The sequence below is a fragment of the Bidens hawaiensis genome, unplaced genomic scaffold (assembly GCF_021521415.1).
Source record: "Bidens hawaiensis isolate Kalapana, Puna unplaced genomic scaffold, B.hawaiensis_p1.1 tig00044783_1, whole genome shotgun sequence".
In the NCBI taxonomy this organism is placed as follows: domain Eukaryota; kingdom Viridiplantae; phylum Streptophyta; class Magnoliopsida; order Asterales; family Asteraceae; genus Bidens; species Bidens hawaiensis.
Genome location: NW_027497962.1, coordinates 1 through 23,966, shown reverse-complemented (window position 1 = coordinate 23,966; position 23,966 = coordinate 1). Strand labels below are relative to the sequence as shown.

Genomic DNA, 23,966 nt, shown 5'->3' with positions numbered 1-23,966 from the left:
CCAGCTAGCCAGGTGGCTTTTCCAGAGTTTCGTTCATTACATGTTAGAATCCAAGAACCATAAAATAGTTCACCCATATAAAAAATTCCGGCTTCATCACTCGCTGGACGAGGGGGCCTGCGATTGAAATTCGAAATTTTTGTAAGACGTACTGACACAAAATTTACAATTTGGTGAAGGAAAAATATATAACACAGAATTGAGAGATGTTACCTTACTGAAAACATTATCAGAAAAATTCAGTGAAATACAGAGAATACTTGTCCTCAACACCTATTATAATAACTCCATTTGAGATCCATGCATGAGTCGTGCCATCCAATGCTATGAACTAGCTTTTCTTGCTAAATAAACTTTAATACCACTACGAGTTAAAAAAAATAAAACTTTGATAATATATGATTGGATTAATTAATTCTTAAGTCAAGTTATGCACATTGCATTATTCATTTTTAACGTCGATACCTACAATATTCCTGGCTTATGGAAGTGATCGAAGAAGTGGGTTAAGATTTGTTCTTTGCAAATGACACTATTAGAAATTACACACACATATTGTTTAAATGTGGGCAGTTATATAAGTCAAAACCTCGACCTTAACGATTATTGTTTATGAAAGCCGTTAAAATTCTCCACCTTCTCTAATCACATATGTATAAACAATGGCCAGAATACGTTTTCTTCTCTTGAAGGCGTTCATGCTAGTAGTACTAACATATTGCGTGTCTGGAAAGAATTTCCGAACACATAAGTTTGGTGCCATAAATCGATTAAACCCAACAAAAGTTAACGCTGAAGGTTCTAATAAGAACTCTTTGGTATGAGGTTTATAATTACACACAAACATTAGATCATTTCAACTTCAAGGCAGAAAGTTACACGACCTTCCAACAACGCTACGTCATTATACGTAAATATTGGGGTGGGCCGACGAACAGCTCCCCTATCTTTCTTTATACCGGCGAAGAGGATGATGTCATTGAAGATGTTGAATATCTGGGGTTTCCCTGGGCACTTGCTTTGCGATTTAATGCTCTCTTGGTGTATGTTGAGGTATGTATGCATATTGAATAATTCACTATTTTGGACATTCAACTTTGCCTTTTTTCTTTTTTCATGAATTGATGAGTTTTATGTTCAAAGCATCGGTATTACGGGACTTCAATGCCATTTGGATCTGCCGAGGAGGCGTATAAGAACAGTAGCACTCTTGGATTCTTTAGCTCCGAGCAAGCATTAGCGGATTACGCTCAAATACTAGTCGATGTTAAGAAGAACATGTCAGCTGAGAACTGCCCCGTCATAACTATTGGAGCATCATATGGTGGAAGTAAGTTTTAATTTTGTTAAATCACCTAAATGACATCCCATTAACAAAGTCATCTCAATCTTTTTGAAGCCCCAAAATATATAATAAAATTGGAGTCCACCTCATAAAAAATTTATAGTTTTCGATTATATGACTCCTATTATTATATAATAAAACACCACAAACTTTATTGTCAAACAATCCCAAAATAAAGATTGCATACACACAATTTAAAACTTTTTAGAATTTAAGGCCTTTATGAAAGTACGGACTTAAAACCGTTGCTTTACTTCACTTCCTTTGAGCCATCGCTACTCAAAAAGATTTTTAGATGTTTAAAACAAGATTTTATATTGTAACCACGTTATATAAACGAATATCACGTAACTATTTGAACATGTGACATTTCTTTTCTTGGTTTTTTTCTAAAAGAAGAAATATCGCTTACATGATATTATCTTTTTAAAGTTAATCTTTACAGCTTACTGAATTCTTAAAAGATAAATGTCATAAATTGGACATATTTCTTAGTTTTATCATCTTTATTTTCGTTGATAGATTGATTACCAAGCAACAGATAGGCGATTAATTTATGTTTCTTGATACTCGTTTAGTGCTAGCCTCGTGGTTTCGATTAAAATATCCTCACATGGCATACGGTGCATATGCGTCCTCAGCTCCAATCCTATACTTTTTGGGGCTAACTCCTGAAACCGGATATGATTCCGTTGTTTCAAAAGATTTCAATGTAAGCAAAAACAAATAATTTTTTTGGTTTTCTGTTTGTTAACATTCTTGTTCGTTAGAAATGTAACAAACATGACCATATTACGCACAGAGTACAGGTGCGAGTTGCTACAACACCATAAGAGAATCTTGGTTTGAAATCGATCGAGTTGCTGCTCAACCCAATGAACCTTTCCCTGATGTTTAACACATCATCATCATCATCATCATCATCATCATCATCGTACTCAGTATATCCCACCAATAGCAAAGCTATAGTAGGGTCTGAGGAGGGTAAGATGTAGACAGCCTTACCTCTACCCCATAGGGATAGAGAGGCTGCTTCCGGTGAGACCCTCGGCTCGATAGTAGTTTTGCATCAAGCCTTGGACATAAGACACATAACACTCAACCATCGGGACACCGACCGATTGGTGCATGTACCCTTGTCTTTCGGCTATCAACGCCACCACATGATGCCTGATTAACCTTCCGCCACTTTTAACGTTATTTTCACGATATTGGTAAAATAACGTCAAAATTAGTGCAATTTCGCTTTTGCCCACCTGAGGGTTCACACATATATACATTATATGCGTGCACCGCAAGCAGGGCGTCTGATGTTTAACACATGCATGTAATAATTCAGAAAAGGAACAATTGCATATATCCTCCTTTAAACTAAATGTGTCGTATTTAACTTTTGCTTATTTGTTTTCTAAAACTTAACTATAATCGGGTTTTAAAGGCCGTTGAATACAAGTAAAGTTCTAAAGGATAGCTTGGAGATGGGATACGATGGTATGGCTCAGTATGATAACCCTACAATGAACATCTTACAACTTTTTTGTAGTGCAATAGATGAACCGGGAGAGAAAACTTACATCCTTGACAAGATCATAGCCGCATGGGTTGCGGTTCAAGGAAGCGGGTGCTTCACCATATATGATACTAGCCGCCACAAGGATTTCGGATGGGATTGGCAGGTATTTTATTATTTTTTAAAGGGACATGTTTATGGGTCAACACAAACTCGATACGACCCCCAAAACTGCATAGACAAACAAAGCCAAACACAAAATGAATATTTGTGAATGACATGAACATGCACAACCCGTTTAACCCGACTTTTATTATTTTCTTGTTTCTTTTTTACTTTTTAATACTCCCCAATTCTAAGCTATAAATAAACTAGTGGTAAAAACACACGCATTGTGGCAGATCCGTTTAATTAAAATTTTTATAAAAACGTAAAGACAAAATATACACATCATAACAATATATAAGAAAAATGTATTTGCGTGTCTCAGTCTCTTACAATGTTCCTTTTATCAACAAACCAATAGGCTTAAATTAATACTTTCTAATCTAACTAAATGCATTTACGATACCAGGTACACCAATCATGATGTAAAACACATTTAAAAGAAAATATAAATAAACTAATCTACTACGAGCCAGTTAGATTGACTTGAACCCGACCCGCTTAGCTGAACATATTCATGGGTTGACTCATACCCAAAATTTCATAGTAGATTCCTATTAAGTTAGAAAAGTACGTAGTAGCAGCTATGACTCAAGACTTAACTATAGCATTTATCCAGTACAACGTTTTTTTCCCACGTGGAGACAGTGTCATCCCAAAGCGAATAAAAAAATTGGGGCATTTTTTTTAAAAAAAAAGAAATGGTTTTGTAATTTTCATTTTTGTTATTCAATTTGCTTCAAATTTAATAAAATAAATAAGTTACATATAAAAACGAATTCATTTTCATTTAAAAAGAAACCAACGAAAACATAAATATATTTAAACACGACATTAAGGTAACTTGATTGGACGATATTCAAAAGCATCTTGTTCACAACACCATACACATTGGACATTTTTAACATAAGCATTTACAATTATAATGCTCATATATAATCTTAGTTTTGAGAGAAATAAACATTGCATTTTAGTCTTCCAGAGTCAAAATAATTTTTTACTACAATTGAAAACTATTATGTATGTTAAGTTATTATAACAACCGCTATGAAAAATGACTTGAAGTTCTATATAATCCTTTATTTTGAAAAAAAAAAACAATTGCAGTCGGAATACAAGAAAATATTGGATTTCTCTTTAATTTTGGATTGTAGGCACTACTTTTTCCATCTCTCGGGGTAAAATAAAAAAAAAAAAAGAAAAGAAAAAGAAAAACAATTTAGTGGAGATGGGATTCGATACCACGTTCTCCACAATACAAGTATGCATTTTACCACTACACTAGAGTTTCCCAATTTAATGTCTACTTCAAATTATAGTTTTATAGTAACGGTATATATATACTATAGCTTTGCTATTGATAGGATATACTGAGTATGATATATATATATATATATATATATATATATATATATTATAAATTGGAGGCTCAAAAACTTGGATGCCCAAAGTCTTAGCTTGGGTTTCTTCTACATACGTGCCGGCCCTGCTAGGGGAAAATCAGCACTAAAAAAGTTACCTTTGCAACGCCTGGAAATATTGTCGCAAATACATAAATGAGACTATTTTATCTCACAACAAACACCCTCTTTTTTGTCGCTAAAAGACACCAACATCAACATGTAGAACCTCGTATGGCTAGTCATGTGGTCTAACTAATTCTTTTAATTAGCCATGCACCGAAATGGTAATGCCAATGGGACGTGGAGAAAATGATACGATGTTTCAAGCAAAACCTTTTGATTTGGATGAATACACCAAGGAATGCCTACAAGTATTTGGTGTCACCCCAAGACCCTATTGGATCCCAGTTGAATTTGGTGGCTATGTATGTCATATCCTTCAATAATATATACTTCATCATTCCTTTTATATGATATGTATAAGTGTATTAGTAAAGTAGCACTAACATACGAATATACAATGTTACAAGGGTATTAAAATGGTGCTTGAAAAGTTTGCAAGCAACATTATCTTCTCCAACGGGCTACACGATCCATATAGTTCTGGAGGGTAAGTTATGTTACACATGATCATATAAATGTGTCATACTTTGTTGAAAACTAATGCGGGTTATGTTAATTACTAGCAGAGTTCTACAAAATATATCAGATACTGTTGTTGCTGTATACACCCAAGAAGGTAGGCATTCCGCACAACTTTGTGGAACCACTGTGAAATCACATATGTCCCATGAAATATAATTGTTATTATAGAAACAATTTTTATTATCATATCCGATAGTAAACGAACATATAAATATCGACTTATAGTCCAGAACCAAGTTCTAGCATATTTAAATTTTTTTTATTTAAAATGTTACACGTAATACGACTTTTTTCCAGCAATTGATGTTGCGTTACAATAAAAAACCATGAAGATGAAATCATGTAACATGATAATTCTTTGTAGCTAAACTATTTAGTTTGTTACGTGAGGTTAATACGATAAAAATAAACCAATGTTTTTTTTTATTTAGGAAAAACAGTTTGAAGAGCTAATTTTTAAGGTTGGGTTCAAATACATAGTCTTTCAAAAATAGGATGTTAAAGGAAGGGTATTAGACAGACCCCAATTGAACTCAAATTAGCGGCATTGGAACCGTGGTTTCGAACTTTATGAAACTAGATTTTAAGTTTTCGCTTTTCAAGTTCTAGCTTGTAGATTTTAGAATTTTTATTTAGATAATTGTGTCTGTTTAATTATGGGTTAACTTATAATTTTACTTATGTATTTAATCAGGCCACCATTGCTTGGACATCAACACTCCATTGGATTCAGACCCGGATTTTGTTAGTTGCTCAACGAGACACCGAGATCAACATTATACAAGGATGGCTCGATAAATATCAGGTGAAGTCTTAAGATTGTATATGACATTAATCCACATGTCAAGAACAATAAACGACGGATACAAAATAATTGTATCGTTTAGTTCTGATTTTGTTTTGGACTTTCTAAATTATGAAGTTTATCGTATTTTCAATTTTCAAAACAAGATGCCATAATAAATTTATTATTAGGTAATTTATAAAAACTAATTAGATAATTTATATGGTACTTACGCAACTTATAAATAATTACGCATGTTATACGCAAACACATCGACATTTTTTTATAAAAAAAAATGATTTTTGCACGTCGACTAAAGGCAGATGTATTATAGAACTCTACTACAGGCAAGTGATTTTTCCAACTTACCCCAAAATTAATTAATAACACGCATGCATTATATCCTCTATAGTTGAAACGTCTTCTTGCCATGTCCATCAATGAGAGGATAATACGTGGTGCAAATCGATAATCTCGCCCCATCTCCTCAGGAAATTTCTTCCAGAATCATGAAGAAAAATGTGTATCAATATTGAGACACTAGTTACAAGCACACCATGCCATACATGATACAACCACTCTTTAATAAACAATTGTGATGACGATGGTAAACCGATAACCAAAGCTTAAGCAACAGCAAACACTTTTGCTTGAGCGCTTCGGTCTCGATCGGTTCGTCATCCTATGATGTGACGTGAACATTGCTCTCATAGATGTCAACTCTCTTTATCTGATAAGAGATTGATCATCTTATATTCACCGGATAATACATGGTTATGATACTCCATTTCACTAAAAAGGAAAGATTCCACCTGCAATAGAGAAAGAGTTGATAAGACCTTCATGTTCAAGCGATCCACCTGTCTTACAACTAAGCTTGAACAATATCTCTCTACTATAAAAGGAGGACCAATGTTCATCTTTGGCATTCCGAATTCTGCCATAAGACACCTCTCTCTCTAGAAATACTCTCCTCTCTCTACGCTTATTTCTGATGCAGCTCCTAAGCTGCTGAAGCGTTCAACTGAAGTGATCGAGCTGTCTACTACTAGCTCGAGAGGTCTTAGTGATTACCATCTCACTCCATGTTCCCTACGCTTACATATATTTGATAGACTTAATTGCACTTTTGACCCTATGGTGAAACCTAAAATGTAGGATTCAACCCCGTGGTGGATTTTTTGCAAGGTATGACGTATGTGGTGGTCACCTTTTTACAATCGGAACCAACCATTAGTTCTAAAGTTAGTTTTCGTGTGAAAAGACGTTAATACCCTGCAATTTACAATCCCGCGGTTTGTTAATATTTTCAACTTGGACCCTATGTCAATATATTTTTTTCCTTTCAAATCTAACACCAACTAACATTTGACTTTCCTTGTTTGACCCGCTGAATTTCAATTGAAGCTGCTTATTACACTCAAGCTAACATAAATAAAACTAATCTTGATTATTTAAATGTATACTAGTTAAATGATTAACCAATTCACACACAAAGAAATACAATTTTTGACGTTCCAAAGTCACACTGTGACTTTGTACAAGATTAACCAACTAAAACACAATGTTTGAGTTTTTGTTTAACTTTCCTAAGTCAAACTGTGACTTTGTTTGGTTTATGTTTAACTTTCCTAAGTCAAACTTAAACTTTGTACAAATACAACGGCTTATTACACTCAAGTGCATACATACATATATATACACAAACACACACACACATACATACATACATACATACATTCATACAAACATACATACATACATCTACACTCATACATACAGATACATATACATAGACACATATACACATAAACATATATACACACACAAACATACATACATATACACACATACACATATATTCACACACACACACACACACACACACACACATATATATATATATATATATATATATATAAGGTAGGGTTATAATAAGAAGTGGAGTCTGTTTAAGAAGTGTAAGAAATAATTTGGTGCATTATATATGTTGATCTGACAGTGAATATGGAAAATGTGTTTATTGTGCGGTGTGTTTTATTTTAGTTGTGTTGTATTTATTGTGCGGTGTGTTTTATTAAATTTAATGGCGAAAACACATTTTCTACACTTCTTAGGAAAAATCTACTTCTTATTATAACATAGCTCTCTCTCTCTCTATATATATATATATAAGCATACACACATACACACACAGATACACATATACATATACATACATACACAAACACATGCACAAACACATATACGCATACACAGACACGGATACTAATGCGAAAAGACAGTTATGCTCCTGCAAAAGTACTCACTAATTACAGATAGAAATTCAATCTAATTATTGAAAGAACGTTAAGAAACGTAGGATCACAACAAGACCTAAGCAATAGAAATATATCCACTCTCAATGATATGTGCGGAATCCATAATTAAAGTGAAAAACACAATGAGATCTCTTCAACTATCTTTCTATTACTTGATAGCAGTGAAGTACAACATGATAGGACAAATATAATAACACATACAAGTTGAACCAAAAGTCAAAGAACACATATGCTAAGTAACCTATTCATAGGTGAATTTGGGACTTATACACCGTATAAGCTTATACGGTGCACATGTTATACACTGTGTAAGTTAGACGGCGTATAACTCATATGATATCAACACATTACGAACATTCCAAACCACAACTATCAAGACCTACAACACAAGACTAAAGCAATAGACATTATGCACTAACAATCTCCCCCTTGGATGTTGCTTGATCTTGGTATCCAAATCTCATTCGTTAAGGCTAAAGTAGGGACCCTTTAACGTCATGCCTTCCAAAACTCTTCAAACAATTTTGACATTTAAACTTCTCTATCGATGTAAGATCTAGTCTTCCACCATTAATGAATCAATACTCAAAGTTCTTTTTACTGCTAACATATTCCATATATTCTCTCACAATCTTCCAAAATGGATCACATAGCACACCTGATACGTTGATGTTTGCTGTGCTTTATTCATAATCTTCTCAATAACCAACCACAAGGGATCCCCACGTCAATCTTATCCCAAGTCTTCTCTCCATAATCCAATTTTAATTCAACATCGTATAAGTGACACATCATATAAGTTCAATTTCCAACATGTAAGATGTATACTGCGTATAAGGTATATACCCGTATAAGTTTGTATTGAAACAAGGTTATACGACACGTAACAACATATACGATGATGATATACGTTGAGGTTTATACATATAGGAGGTTATACGGATGATGTTATACGGCGTATATGCTTATACACTCCAAAGATATGCGCCGTATAAGCTAAAACATGCATGTTTTTGCAAATTTTTGTGAGAGAATGTATATGAAATGATTCGACACTTTAGAAAGCTGTTCAGAACTAAAGATATGACAGTTTGTGAACTTTTGGTAAGTTTTGAACGGTTAAACCTTATGGAATTATTTGAAAATAGGTAGAAAAGAGATAAACTTGTGGTTTTCCAAGTAGATACCGAAACTAAAGCTCTAATACCAACTGAAATAACGTTAATAAACGTTAGGATCACTACAAGACCTAAGCAATAGAAAGATATCTACTCTCATTGATATGATACAACTTGTAGGAACATGAAGGACCGTAGGATAGACGCGTATGAACGTGTATAGTGATATCTACTCTCGAATGCTATGTGTGGAATCCATAAACACAAAGAAATCTCTTTAATATTCTTTTCATTACTCAATAGAAATGAAGTACAAAGGAATATGAAAAATTACATAATGTGTACTCACTGGACCCAAAAGGTATGATGAATGCATATGTCAATACCCCTATTTATAGGAAAGCTTGAACTTATACAACGTATATATTATACGACGTATAAGTACTAATACGACCGCCGACCACCTAGCCGGAATCCTCTAACGTCTCTCAAATCTCTCTCTCTCTCTCTCTCTCTCTAAGTTTTCAGCTGAAAGTTGAGAAATGAATAATTGTGGGGTATCCCACTTTATATATAGCGTGGTTTTAAACACGTTTTGCTATCTCTTTTCTGTCTCTCGCTTCAATGAATCCGTAACTTCAAAATGACGTTGTATTTTCCAAACATATTTCATTAAAATATTTATTTATTTCTTGACTTAAAATTGTCTCATTAGCTTATAACATCCGCTAATAAATTATTGACGATCGTTACCCGGTGTCGGGTCCATGTTGCACCAAACTTAATAAAACCAGTGTAATTGTTTTTCCCAAAAACCACTCATCCAAACTTATGATTATTTTATTTTGTTTATCCAAATAATAAATCTCAATTACGGCGATAGTATCAAATTTTACAAGCTTATCGGTGCATGTGCTTTAACTACCGTGTTCGAAATAGTAATTTGCATTTTCCTGCTTCGTTTTAACTCGGAATTGAGTCACGTTTTCGCCGGTGTTCTCCATTATCAATCCTTCTACAATATTCAAATGGATTTAACCATGGAAATTTTCTTGAATGTCGGGTTTAATATTCACACGTTTAACCGAAAACACTCGCCTCTTCTTAACTTATCACCAAAATTTCTTTATTCCGTCTTACTTATCGCGTGTTTAAAAATATATATTTCCTTCATTCTTAGAATAAATAATATATTCAACTTAAGGGTCTTAATTCTTAATTAACTCAGTCTAAACATGTCTTAATCTCGTTTATGGAATGTAATAATACCTTTTATTTTACCGGGCATCACACTATGGATCCAAAATCAGATGATGGACTATGGTTTGAATTTCCTACATACCCCTCTTATTATTGATAATATTTCTGCTATGTTCATCGTGAAAAATCCCGTGCAACACTCTAAGACTAAGCATATAGAGAATAGACATCAATTTATAAGAGGTTGTAGTGAAAAAAGTTTGATAAAAATGAAGAGGGTTGAGTCTAGTGACAACTTAGCTAACCTGTTCACTAAGCCACTGGACAAAACTAGATTCAACTTTCTATTAAAGGCCTTTCGAATAATTAGCTCTGATGAAGTCTAGTTGATGAAGTGTGCTTATGTGCTTCATACTATCTTTGTCTATCTTGTGTGCATTTTATAAGTATTTATGCATATGTTTGCTTAAATTAAGAAAATTACAAAACGACTTTGCTTTCAAAATTGAGTCCTTTCATTTTAATGTTTAGAAGAAAAATCCAAAACAAATTTGAAAAGTGTCACAAAGTTTGATTGAAAAGCATAATCTCTTGGTAAATGCAAAAGGATACATGGAATAATTATTCAGTTGAAGCTTTGAAGAAGCTTAAGTGGTTTTAAGTGGAAATGTGATCCAACCAAAGTGGGAAATGATAGTAGATTGATGATGTACATAAAATTATACATCTTTTCGACATTAAATAATCTCTAAAAACTGCAATTTCTATTAAATAACATAGCACAAAAGGCTACTTATCATAATAAAATGTAATTTCAGGTGAAACCAAGCCCTAAACGAAGAAACAAGCGAAAAGACGAAGAAAAACAAGAAACACGCCCCCCTGCTTCTGAACACCAGAAAAGACAAAATCTAGAAGAAAAGACAAAAACTGGGAACAAAAGCACGGGGACGTGCCTCTCAACCACGGGGCCGTGGACGTTTACCAGAAAAGACAAAATGAATTTGGCACATGTTATAAAAATGCACGGGGGCGTGCCTATGTAAGCACGGGGCCGTGCCTCTCACTCCAGATTGCCTATAAATAGTGGCTCATGTTGCACTCATTTGGTGTACCTTGAAAAGAGTTCTATCCGGTTTTCTCTGATAAAAACACACACTAACACTCATATTGAAGATCTAGTGAAGAGTTTGAAGGCTTGGAGGTCATTACCATAAACCATTATCATCAACCATCATTACCATCATTAAGAAGGAAGATTCATCTACATTTGGTTAGATTGTTCTAGTTTAATCATGTGTTTGTTATCATCATCCATCCTAATGTTAATCACCATGCTCATTATGAGCTAAAATCCATTTACCATCTAAAATCTATGAAGAAGCTTTGTTTTACTTGATGATTATTTAAAGCATGTGGTGTAGTCTAGTAAAGTACATGGTTATCTTACAGTTATCTTTTGATGATAAATGTTTCACCATCTTAAATTACTAATTCAAAGTTGGTGATTGTCAATTATATTGGCAATCGTTCATGATCAATTCATGTTCTTGAAAGATAGAAATACTTTGATACATTATCGAAACATGGATCCTTGTATTGTACTTAGAAATGATGAGATATAAGTTATGATGTATTTTTCTAAGTCTTGGTAATCCGAAAATGGCTTTGCTTAGGATATCATGCTAGTTAAGAAAATCATATGTTAACGGAATGTGTAATTATAATCTACATAAATCAACCAATGGGAGGTTGTGTGACTAAAGTACAACCACCCGAAGTTGTTATAATTGGTATTTGAGAAATCGAAGTCAATCATAATCTTTCTACTTTACGAAACTACTTGCCAACTTAAATTGACATCATTGAGGTGGCATGACATTAGGAAAGGATGGACTTTAAAATGAGCATGTTACCTCCTTAATGCCAAAGATGCTCACTTAAGGCTTAGGGAGCTATCAATCATATATTGCTACGGCAAGTTTACCACATGTTTGAATATTAATTATCAATGCTAAATGGAGTGGATTCTTGATCTTAGATGGTAACCTTCACGTAATTGAAGTACTCGTTTAGAATATCTCGTCTTGGTCACCTATATATTATATATAAGTATTTATATTTTATAAAAAGTTCAAAAATTAACCCCAAAATGATTAAAACCTCCGATTAAAGTAAAACAACGATTTATCATTAGAAACATTTGTGTCCCCGAATTGATACTTGGTTCTTACCAATACTATTCTACATATACGATAGGTACACTTGCTTATTTTGTGTGTGTTTAGTCTTTGTAGAAATCACTTTATTAAATTTAAAACACAATCTTGTGCAAAAGCAAATTATCAACTTCTCATAATTATTCAAGCCACTCGTACACACGCATCAAGTTTTTGGCGCCGTTGCCGGGGACACGGTACGTTTCTAAGAACGATGCAAGTTTTAATTTAATCATTGTCTATAATTGTACAAAATTTTAAATTTTATTTTACTTTATTTTTTTACTAACTACTAATTATATAATTTTACGGCTAGCCTAATTTTAACCTTTATTTACCTAATCTTTACTTTAGCTTAATTAATTTAGACCTTAGTTTAGTTTAAAATAGCTTAGCCTAACTCATAGTTTAACTTAGACTAACCATTAGTTTAACTTTAGTTAACTTTTACTTTAGTTTTCACTTTGATTTAGTCCCATGTATGTCCTCTCCTTTTGAGCCTGAGCTTGTTTCTCCAATTTCTGAACCGGAACGACTCTTTCGTCGACGAGCATGTAAACGGACTGCAGAAACCGCCGAAGCAATCAAAGACGAATCAGTAGACGCCACCACATCAGGAGAAAATCAAACCGAAGAAATGATGGTGGCTTGGAACAATGAGCCGGACATGAGCCAGTATGCCAAGCCAACTCTCGAAGGCTACGGCAATGGAGTGGCTCCACCCGAAATCACCGAAAATTTCGAAATCAAATCAAGCACCATTCATATGGTGGAAAATTCAGTTCAATTTCATGGTATCCTCGATGAAGACCCTCTTTCTCACATATCTCGATACCTACGAATCTGCGGAACCTTTAAAATCCAAAACTGTTCAGACGATCAAATCAAGCTTAAACTCTTTCCTTTCTCTCTAAGGGGCCAAGCCCTAGAGTGGATAGAATCTATTTCCTCTGGTTCCATCACCACTTGGTACCAGATGGTTGAAAAGTTTCTCCTCAAATATTTTCCGCTTGATAAAATTACCAAATACCGAGCCAGCATTATCGGATTCCGGACCGATGATGATGAATCGTTACACGCAGCATGGGAAAGATACAAAAGTCTTCTGAGAAGATGCCCACATAATAGATTGAGCGTATGGTTACAAGTACAAACTTTCTTTGACGCACAATCCAGTCAAAACAAACAGGCCATCGACCAAATCGCTGGTGGAGACCTGGGATCCAAATCACCTAACGAAGCATTTGAAGTCCTGGAGAAGGCCGCAAAGAAGAGTTTCGCTTACAACCCACCAAGATCTACACCAACCCATAAAGGAATACACCACGTTGATTCCAAGAGTCTTTTCACTGCACATCTTGAGGCCCTTTTTAAAAAATTCGAACAACTTCAAGCCGAGCTATCAAAAACCAGACTCACATGTGACACTTGTGGAGGAAGTCATAAGACGAGTGAATGTAAACAAGTCATCATGGCAATGGAAGAAGTCGATTTCATCGCTCGACAGAACAACGCTTTCAGCAACAACTACAATCCAGGATGGAGAAACCACCCGAATTTCAGCTGGAAAGACGAAGGTAACACTCAACCCTTACCCGGATTCGAGAAAAGACCGATGAATCAATCCTTCCAACCTAAGCCTCAATTCCAAGATTTAAGTTCTAGTAGCCATCAAAACCCTAGCTACTCAAAAATCGAAGAAATGCTAATCCAACTCATGACCAAAACAAATGAAGCAGAAAAGAAGGCCGACTCAAGAGCTGTTGATATCAGCGGAGTATTATTAAAACATGAAGCTGACCTCAAAAGTCAACAAGCATCACCACGGAATCTAGAAACTCAAATCGGACAAATTGCCCGACAATTATTCGAAAGACCACCCGACACTCTTCCAATCAACACAATCACCAACCTGAATGCGACAGCTAACGCTGTTACACTCAGAAGCGATACAACCACTATTGCCTCACCAACTTCAAGACCAGTTACGGAAAAGGAGTCTCCTGATGAAACGCAGGAAGGACCGACCCCAACAGGCACCGTACAACCCAAGGATCCAGTCTGAACTTATGTTCCACCTATTCCATACCCTGGAAGGATGAAGCGACGATGATTGGAAGCTCAGTACGGGAAGTTTTTAGAACTCTTCAAACAACTCCATATCAACATCTCTTTTGTCGAAGCCATCGCTCAAATGCCAAAATATGCCAAGTTTCTCAAAGAAGTGTTAACAAACAAAAGGAAGCTGGAGGAACTCTCACATGTCACCCTAAGTGAAGAATGTTCAGCAGTCCCTCCGATCCAGGGAGCTTTACTATCTCTTGTCTCATAGGAAATTTGTCTGTTAGCAATGCCCTGGCTGATCTAGGTGCTAGTATTAATTTAATGCCTTATGCGGTTTTTGCAAAACTAGGGATAGGAGAACCAAAGCCCACCCGCATGAGCATTCAATTAGCTGACCAATCTGTTAAATATCCTTGGGGCATTGTTGAAAACATGCTTGTCAAAATTGACAAGTTTGTTTTCCCAGTAGATTTTGTGATTCTAGACATGGAGGAAGACAAAAGTGTACCTCTGATTTTAGGAAGACCCTTTTCAGCCACCGCAAAGGCTATTATTGATGTTTGCACCGACAAACTCACTCTCAGGGTCAATGACGAGGCAATCACTTTTGACATAGGAAAATCTATGCAATATCCGCAACATCACGATGACACATTATATTGTGTTGACATCATCGATTCTATTGTGAGTTGCAATGTGCGGAAATCTTCCCTTAATACCTCATTAGAAACACAAATCTTAACTGACACTATTACCAAACCCATTTTAGAAACAATAATCTCAATACTGTGAATAACTATCAGGAAGCCTCAGAAGTAGTATATGAGATCACTGAATGTAATGAAAATCAAAATCATCAATCGAAGAACCACCAGCCTTAGAGTTAAAAGAACTACCAAACCATCTCGAATACACCTTTCTAGAAAAAGACTCTCAACTCCCGGTAATTATTTCATCTCACCTTTCTAAAGAAGAGAAAGACGAAGTTCTTAAGGTTCTTAAGAGTCATAAGAAGGCTAGAGCATGAAAGATCATGGATATCAAGGGAATCAGTCCTTCTTTTTGTACTCACAAAATCCTCATGGAGGAAGAATACAAACCTGTGGTCCAACATCAAAGACGTTTCAATCCAAACATGCAAGATGTGGTGAAGAAGGAAGTAATCAAACTACTTGATGCCAGATTAATCTACCCAATCTCAGATTCACCTTGGGTTAGTCCCGTTCAAGTAGTACCCAAGAAGGGAGGAATGATGGTTGTAATGAACGAGAAGGACGAGCTGATACCGATGAGAACCATCACAGGCTGGCGATTTTGCATTGACTACCGGAAGCTTAATGAAGCCACAAGAAAAGATCATTTTCCACTTCCTTTCATCGATCAAATGCTTGAACGATTATCTGGAAAAATGTTCTATTGTTTTCTTGACGGATTTTCCAGATATTTCCAAATTCCCATTGCTCCTGAAGATCAGGAGAAAACCACTTTTACATGTCCATACGAAACCTTCGCCTACCGAAGAATGCCATTTGGATTATGTAATGCTCCAGCCACCTTCCAACGTTGCATGGTGGCTATCTTTCACGAAATGATCGAACACCCTATGGAAGTATTCATGGACGACTTCTTAGTCTTTGAAGATTCCTTCGATCGTTGTTTAAAAAACCTTGACAAAATGTTAACCAGGTGTGAGGAAGTAAATCTAGTACTCAACTGGGAAAAATGCAACTTTATGGTCAAAGAAGGCATTGTTCTCAGTCACAAGATATCCCAAGACGGACTAGAAGTTGATAGGGCCAAAACAGAAACGATCTCTAAACTTCCACCACCAACTTTAGTCAGAGCCATTAGAAGTTTTCTAGGTCACGCAGGCTTCTACAGCCGCTTCATAAAAGACTTCTCCAAAGTTGCTAGACCTATGACCAAACTTCTGGAGAAAGACGCACTATTCGTCTTCTCTGAAGAATGTGTTGAATCATTCAACATATTAAAGGACAAACTTGTCAACGCACCAATCATGACTACACCTGATTGGACCCTTCCAATCAAAATCATGTGCGATGCAAGTGACTTTGCAGTTGGAGCCGTACTCGGACAATGCAAGGAAAAACACTTTCACCAAATCTACTATGCCAGTAAAACTTTTAACGATGCACAAGAAAATTACACCACAACAGAAAAAGAGTTACTAGCAGTAGTTTTTGCCTTTGAAAAATTTAGATCATACCTCGTTTTTTCCAAAACCATAGTTTACACCGATCATGCCGCAATACGTAACCTCTTCAATAAGCAAGATGCCAAACCCAGACTTATCCGATGGATCCTACTACTCCAAGAATTCGACATAGAAGTCAAAGACAAAAAGGGAGCAGAGAATGTCGCCGCAGACCACCTCTCACGTTTAGAATGCCCAGCTTTAGAAGAACTTCACAAGAAAATTATCAATGATAATTTCCCATATGAAATTCTCATGTGTATCCAAGCGGTCATAGAGGAGAAAGAAATTCCTTGGTATGCCGACTTCGCAAACTACCTAGCTTGTAAAATCTTAAGAAAAGGACTTACTCATCAACAACGGAAGGAATTCTTCTCCGACCTTAAGTTCTACTTCTGGGAAGATCCATACTTGTTTAGGATAGGTGCTGATCAGGTTGTGCGTAGGTGTGTAGCAGGAAAGGAAGCCCTAGATATTCTCAAACACTGCCATGAAGGACCAACTGGTGGGCATCACGGTACCGCCACTACGGTCAGAAAAGTGTTTGATGCAGGATTCTTCTGGCCCACCATATACAAAGATCCACATACTTTGATCCAAGCATGCGATGCTTGTCAAAGAGCCGGGAACATCTCATTTAAAAATGAGATGGCTCAAAAAGACATTCAAATTTGTGAAGTCTTTGATGTATGAGTAATAGATTTCATGGGCCCATTTCCTAACTCATTCGGAAATAAATACATCCTTGTAATAGTCGACTACGTATCTAAATGGGTAGAAGCACAAGCTCTTCCTACTAACGATGCTCGAGTAGTTGTATGATTTCTGAAAAAGTTATTTTCACGATTCGGCACTCCAAAAGCCCTAATTAGCGACAGAGGTACCCACTTCTGTAATGCTTTAATGGACAAAGTTTTAGCACGATATGGAGTTCACCACCGACTGGCAACACCATATCACCCTCAGACTAGTGGGCAGGTAGAGGTCTCAAATCGAGGAATCAAAAGGATCTTAGAAAGAACCATATGGATGAATCGCAAAAATTGGGCATATAAGTTAGATGACGCTTTGTGGGCCCTCAGAACGGCTTACAAAACCCTCATAGGAACGACACCCTTCAAGCTCGTTTTCGGGAAAGCATGTCATCTACCGGTAGAATTAAAACACAAAGCCTATTGGGCTCTCAGAATAGTAAACTCTGATCTAACGTCCGCCGGCATAAACCGGGAAGATCAAATTCACGAGGTCGAGGAACTAAGAACATTAGCCTGTGAAAATTCGTGGTCTTACAAAGAAAAGACTAAACGCCTGCACGACACCCATTTAAAAGGAAACAAGAAATTCCAAGCTGGCAATCGCGTACTGTTATACAACACACTTTTACGTCTTTTTCCAAGAAAATTGAAATCACGATGGACAGGCCCATACATAGTTGAATCAGTCTTTGATTATGGGACAGTCGGGATTTCAAATTCAAATGGCCAAAAATTCAAAGTAAACGGGCATCAATTAAAACAATATATCGATGGACCATTTGAAGAAATTTTGGAGGTAGTAACCCTCCAACTCACTGAATAGGAAATTAAGGAAACAAGGTTTGGCCAAGACCTTCACAAAACTAGGCCTTGTAAATACATGTTTAAAAAAAATATATTAAAACAAAAAACACGGGGCGTGCTTCCAAAAGCACGAGGCCGTGGTCACCCTAGAATCTTCAGCATGATACGCGCTGACTCTGTACAATTCTCTGACTCAGAAACATTTATTCCCCTAGCAGCACGAGGCCGTGTTCAACTTTCAAGTCTCTATATAATACATGCATAAACTCACTATTCCATTCACACCAAACACAACATTACTGAAATGGAAAGCAAGAAGGTTGAATGGAGGCCAGTGAGGAAAGGCAAATGATGCGTTAAAAGTAGTTATATAAAACACGCTAATCTAAACACTAAGTAATAAATTCTAGACTCTTAAACTTAACTAAAACTACTAACCGGAAAGTGAACCGGTCGACTCTAGTACAACTAAGTAAGTCCGGATATCGAACCCACGAGACTCTTTAAATTACGTATATTAACTAGTTAGACTCAACAAACTGACACGACTATTTATTTATTATTATTAAATGGGGGTTTAAAAAGTAATTAAATATTAAACTAATAAATTAACTAATTAAAAATAATAAGTAAAATAAACAAGAGACACTTTTAATTGATTTAAATAAGATGATGATGAAAAACCACCTAGGCTAGAATCCCACAAAGTTTCAGTTATCAAATAGTTGGAAAATAATAGTTATGGAACTGGGATCGTAAAATAGACACTTAAAAGAAAACCCGAACAGGACCCCTGACCCTTCAAGAAGACACCTATGAGTTTCTAATAAGTTTTAAGACTCACCAGTTTTATGGATTAAACTTCCTTACGGTTATTTAATAATTTATGTTTAAGTATCTTTATGACGAAAACCTACCTTACAGCGCGTAATTCAAAGATAGCAAAGCAGACTCAATTAACTTAATAGACTAAGCTGACAATCAAACCTAGACGGACTCCTTACGAAGAACTTAATCTAGCAATCCTGACCAACAAAGATCTATCAATAGCCTATCACCTTACAACTTTCTAGGCTGGCAGTTCACTTTTATCTATTTAATTAGTTTTATTGTTTCTATGATCTTAATCGATATCAATCATAAACTAGTCAAGAACATACAGTAAATGACCTAACAAAACCCTATCCTATGAAACAATCAACAAGGTTAATGTGAAACAATAAATCTAAATAAATAAAACCAAGCAATCATACGCATCAATTAAATCAAACTCAGCAGTTTACTTAAAACATAAAATCCATAACGAAACGAAAACCAAACAAAATCAAACCGAACAATGGTTCATCATGACCTAAGCAGTCTAATAAGTTTAGCCTAACATCTTAAAATAAAAGAAACTAAAATAATTAAGTTCAACAACCAAGCTCATAATTAAAATAATAAATTCAAACCGAACTATGATGATGCTTGGTTGAGTAGACGTTGAACCAAAACGATCTCCACTTGAACCAAAGGCCTTCTTCTCTCACACCAATATGTTGCCTCTTGGTCGAACCCCAATAATAATAATAATCTGCTGTCCAATTGTGAGGGGCTTCTTTCGTAGGGTTATATGTCCATCAGCCGACCTCTCAATAATATATATCTATATTCTGAATTCCTTTTCTTTTGTAACAAGTTGGATCTCATGAGGTATAGTGGGTCTGACTTTTCTTTTTACTCCAATTCTTTGAACCCTTTATTTTCTTTTATTAATTCGTTCCACATAAGCCCAAGAGATGTTGACCGGACCTATAACAAAATTCACATTAGTTTGATTTGATAAAATGCACGTGCCACAGTTTCTTACTCACCAACTTTGATTTATATTATTATACATGGTGAGTTTATTGTTTCTTTGTATTATTATTTATTTTTATTAAATATCATCACATAAATGAAGTTATAACTTTCGTAGAACTAATATTAAAAGAAAATTGATGATAAAAATTACACCGAAACTATTTGAGGTTCAATTATTTGTTAAAATTTTAATAAATATACTTTGTTTTAGCTCATTAACTCTTAAAACCTTTCAAATATAAATATGAGCCACTAAAGTAATTTTCAATAAAAACTTAGCTCAAAGTATCAAAAATTATAGGAAATATTCATATAATAATATATATATTTTAGACCACATCAAATATCCCCACAGTTACTCTTTTTTCGTCCCTGAAAAAGTCTAATGCAATAGAATCAGAATCGGAAAGTATAGTCTTAAAACATATAGGTTAATTTTTAAAGCTTAGAAAAACACAAAAACTGCGATCACCGATATTGTTGTCCACTTAAAGCCATGCCTTAATCTTTACTGGATCAAATATGATCCGACAATAATAGTACTCAGTGGTTGACACAATTAAGACCCGCTTATTTTCAGCTTTTACCGTACCAGACCACCCCAACTTGACTTAAACCGCAAAATTAGCAGATTTAAAACTTTTGTTGCTCTATTTTTTTTATAAATAGTTAAGACGATCAAGGGTATTGTTTATCCACCTAAGTTTAAGCATCAAAGTCTACCAAGCAGCCATTAGATACGATTAATGTATAATTAATTAATAGCTAGTGTTCCCCACAACATGACATACCCCCGTTATCAAGCAATACACCGAACCATTACCATAGGTGAGTATGCAAAATTTCATCTGTAGGGCTTACATGTGGCGTGTCCCTTGTGGTCCGTTTCTTAATGGTAATGAGAAGCGAGCAAGGGGACCCCACATGGCTAACAGCGTGAATGATCAAGTCTGTAATGCATTTGTACTTTTGTACTTTTTGTGATCATGTTTAAAGACTTATGTAGCAGAAATCTGCGGGTTTGCTCTTTTTTAGCTTTATTTTAAATATTCACAACCCCATTTGGAATTGTGAATACCCAGATGAATAATCGACATACAGACCCATGGTCTCCGGACCCGGGGCATCCCATCAATACAAGATTTTAGGTTATAAAACCATACGCTAATGATGTGTAAAACACTAAAGCTAGCAGTTTAAGATTTATATCACAGGCTACACGGCATACTCTAATGTTAAACCTACCCAAGCATCATATGATAACGTATTCAATTTTTTAAACTTTTCAAACTTTATAATATTTCCATTTTTCATACCAAGAATTGAGGCTTGAGTATGACCCGACCTTTCATTACTTATTTTCTACGAACAAAACGCTTTACCCACAAGAGATTTTCGACCCATTTTATCAAATTGTCCTTTCATTTTCAAGGCTGAGCCTACCGACACATCCCAAGTTAAGTGCGCTTTCTTTTATTTATCTCATATTATTAGTAGTTTAAAAAACCAAATTCCGACAAATATCATCATCTCTCACTTTCATGCAAAAAACTATATTCAAAGGACATTTTTAAAACATTTTTTCAATTTTTTTTCTTTTTTAATTTTTAAATTTTTAATAAATTTTTTTTATTTTTTAAACATAAACTCAATTTAAACTACGACTCAAATATCTTATCCCCACACTTAAATTTTGCATTGTCCTCAATGCAAGGATAAGGACGACTTAAAATTAAAATACAACTAAAATAAAGTCGGACTACAAAAAGCTAAAAACTAAAAATTAAAAACGGAAAACAAAATAAAAAAAATTAATAAGTTAGATAAAGGAAAAAACTTAGCTGGTAATTTGCGCATGAAATATGATGCCAAAGTCTTCTTCCATGAATGCCCTCCAACTACGAACGTGCTCAGCAAATAGTAACTCCTCTCTCACACGAACGCAAGCGGCAAAACAAAACAAACATATCGAAAAATGTATCTTATCATAATGATAGATATTAAGCAATTAAAGTACTTTCACCAACCCACAAATATATAAAACATGAATAATCAGGAGCAAATAAATAAATAAATAAATATAAAGTATACGACTCCACTGCTACTCCATCCCCACACTTATTTGTTTCATTATACTCAACCTCGGGGATCGTCTCTCTAGCTCACTCAATCTTTCTTAAAATCTGAAAAACTTAAAAACACAATAACAAAGAAAAACTACAAAAAAAACTATGTTAGTGACCTGACAAGACTCCAAAATAAAAATAAAAATAAAGATAAACGATACAAGATTATACAAACTCTACACTTGAGTTTTTACTCAAGAGTCTATGCGGTGATTTGAGATGATGGTTCGAGTGGAGTTTCCTCCATCTCGATAGCCCCTTCCGGCCCTCCTAAATATAGCTTCAAACGATGCCCATTCACCTTCCTTGAACTTCCATTGTCCGGATTCTCTAGCTCCACCACACCATATGGAAAAACCTCTTTGACTACATACGGACCGTCCACTTGGATTTAAGCTTACCTGCAAACAACTTCAAACGGGAATTAAATAATAATACTTTATCACCTTTCTTGAAGTTTTTACCTCCCTTTAAACGTCGATCGTGCAACACTTTTGTCTTTTCCTTGATATCTAACGATCGAGAATACGCCACATCACGAAGTTCCTCTAACTCATGAATTTGAAAATACCTCTTCCTTGCGGCCTTAGTAAGATCAACATTAACTGTCTTCAACGCCCAGAACGCCCGATGCTCTAACTCAACGGGAAGATGACATGCTTTACCGTAAACTAACATAAACGGTGTAGTACCCAACGGTGTCTTGTATGCGGTTCTAAATGCCCATAGCGCGTCATCCAACTTCTATGACCAATCTTTCCAACTTATCACAACCGTCTTCTCCAAAATTCTATTCACCCCTCTATTAGCATTCTCGACTTGACCATTCGTTTGAGGATGGTAAGCGGTAGAGGTGCGATGAGTAACTCCATAACGAGCTAATGCTTTCTCCATGACGGAATTACAAAAATGAGTACCTCGATCACTAATAATCGCATGTGGAGTTCCGAAACGAGTAAACAACTTCTTTAAAAATTTCACAACAACTCTAGCATCATTTGTGGCTAATGCTTGGGCTTCAACCCACTTGGAAACATAATCTATCGCCACTAAAATATACTTGTAACCACCGGAAACGGGAAACGGTCCCATAAAATCGATACCCCAAACATCAAAAATTTCATGAGTTTGTATGGAGTTTTGATGCATCTTGTTTTTCAATGAAATATTTCTGGTGCGTTGACAAGCATCACACGTTTTAACAAATTCCACCGCATCTTTTACAACCGACGGCCAATAAAAACCACTATCAAATACCTTTTGAGCCGTGGCATGTGCTCCATGATGACCTCCCGTTAAATCTTCATGGACATGCTTTAAAATATTTAACCCTTCTTCTTTCGACACACATATTCTAAGAATTCGGTCACCACCAATCTTGAAAAGATAAGGATCATCCCAAACATACCGATTAACATCCCGGAAAAACTTATTGTTTTGTTGAGTAGTT

At 35.4% G+C, this 23,966-nt stretch overlaps 1 pseudogene across 1 annotated transcript; it reads left to right on the top strand.

The window, feature by feature from the left end:
• The first annotated feature begins 662 nt into the window (after positions 1–662).
• Positions 663–5,953, top strand: LOC143595190 (uncharacterized; annotated as a pseudogene). Its single transcript, XR_013146480.1, has 10 exons — positions 663–1,053; positions 1,144–1,330; positions 1,924–2,057; positions 2,148–2,223; positions 2,651–2,672; positions 2,784–3,021; positions 4,693–4,848; positions 4,954–5,033; positions 5,113–5,162; positions 5,763–5,953. The product of XR_013146480.1 is annotated as an uncharacterized LOC143595190 (transcript).
• Positions 5,954–23,966: the final 18,013 nt, after the last annotated feature.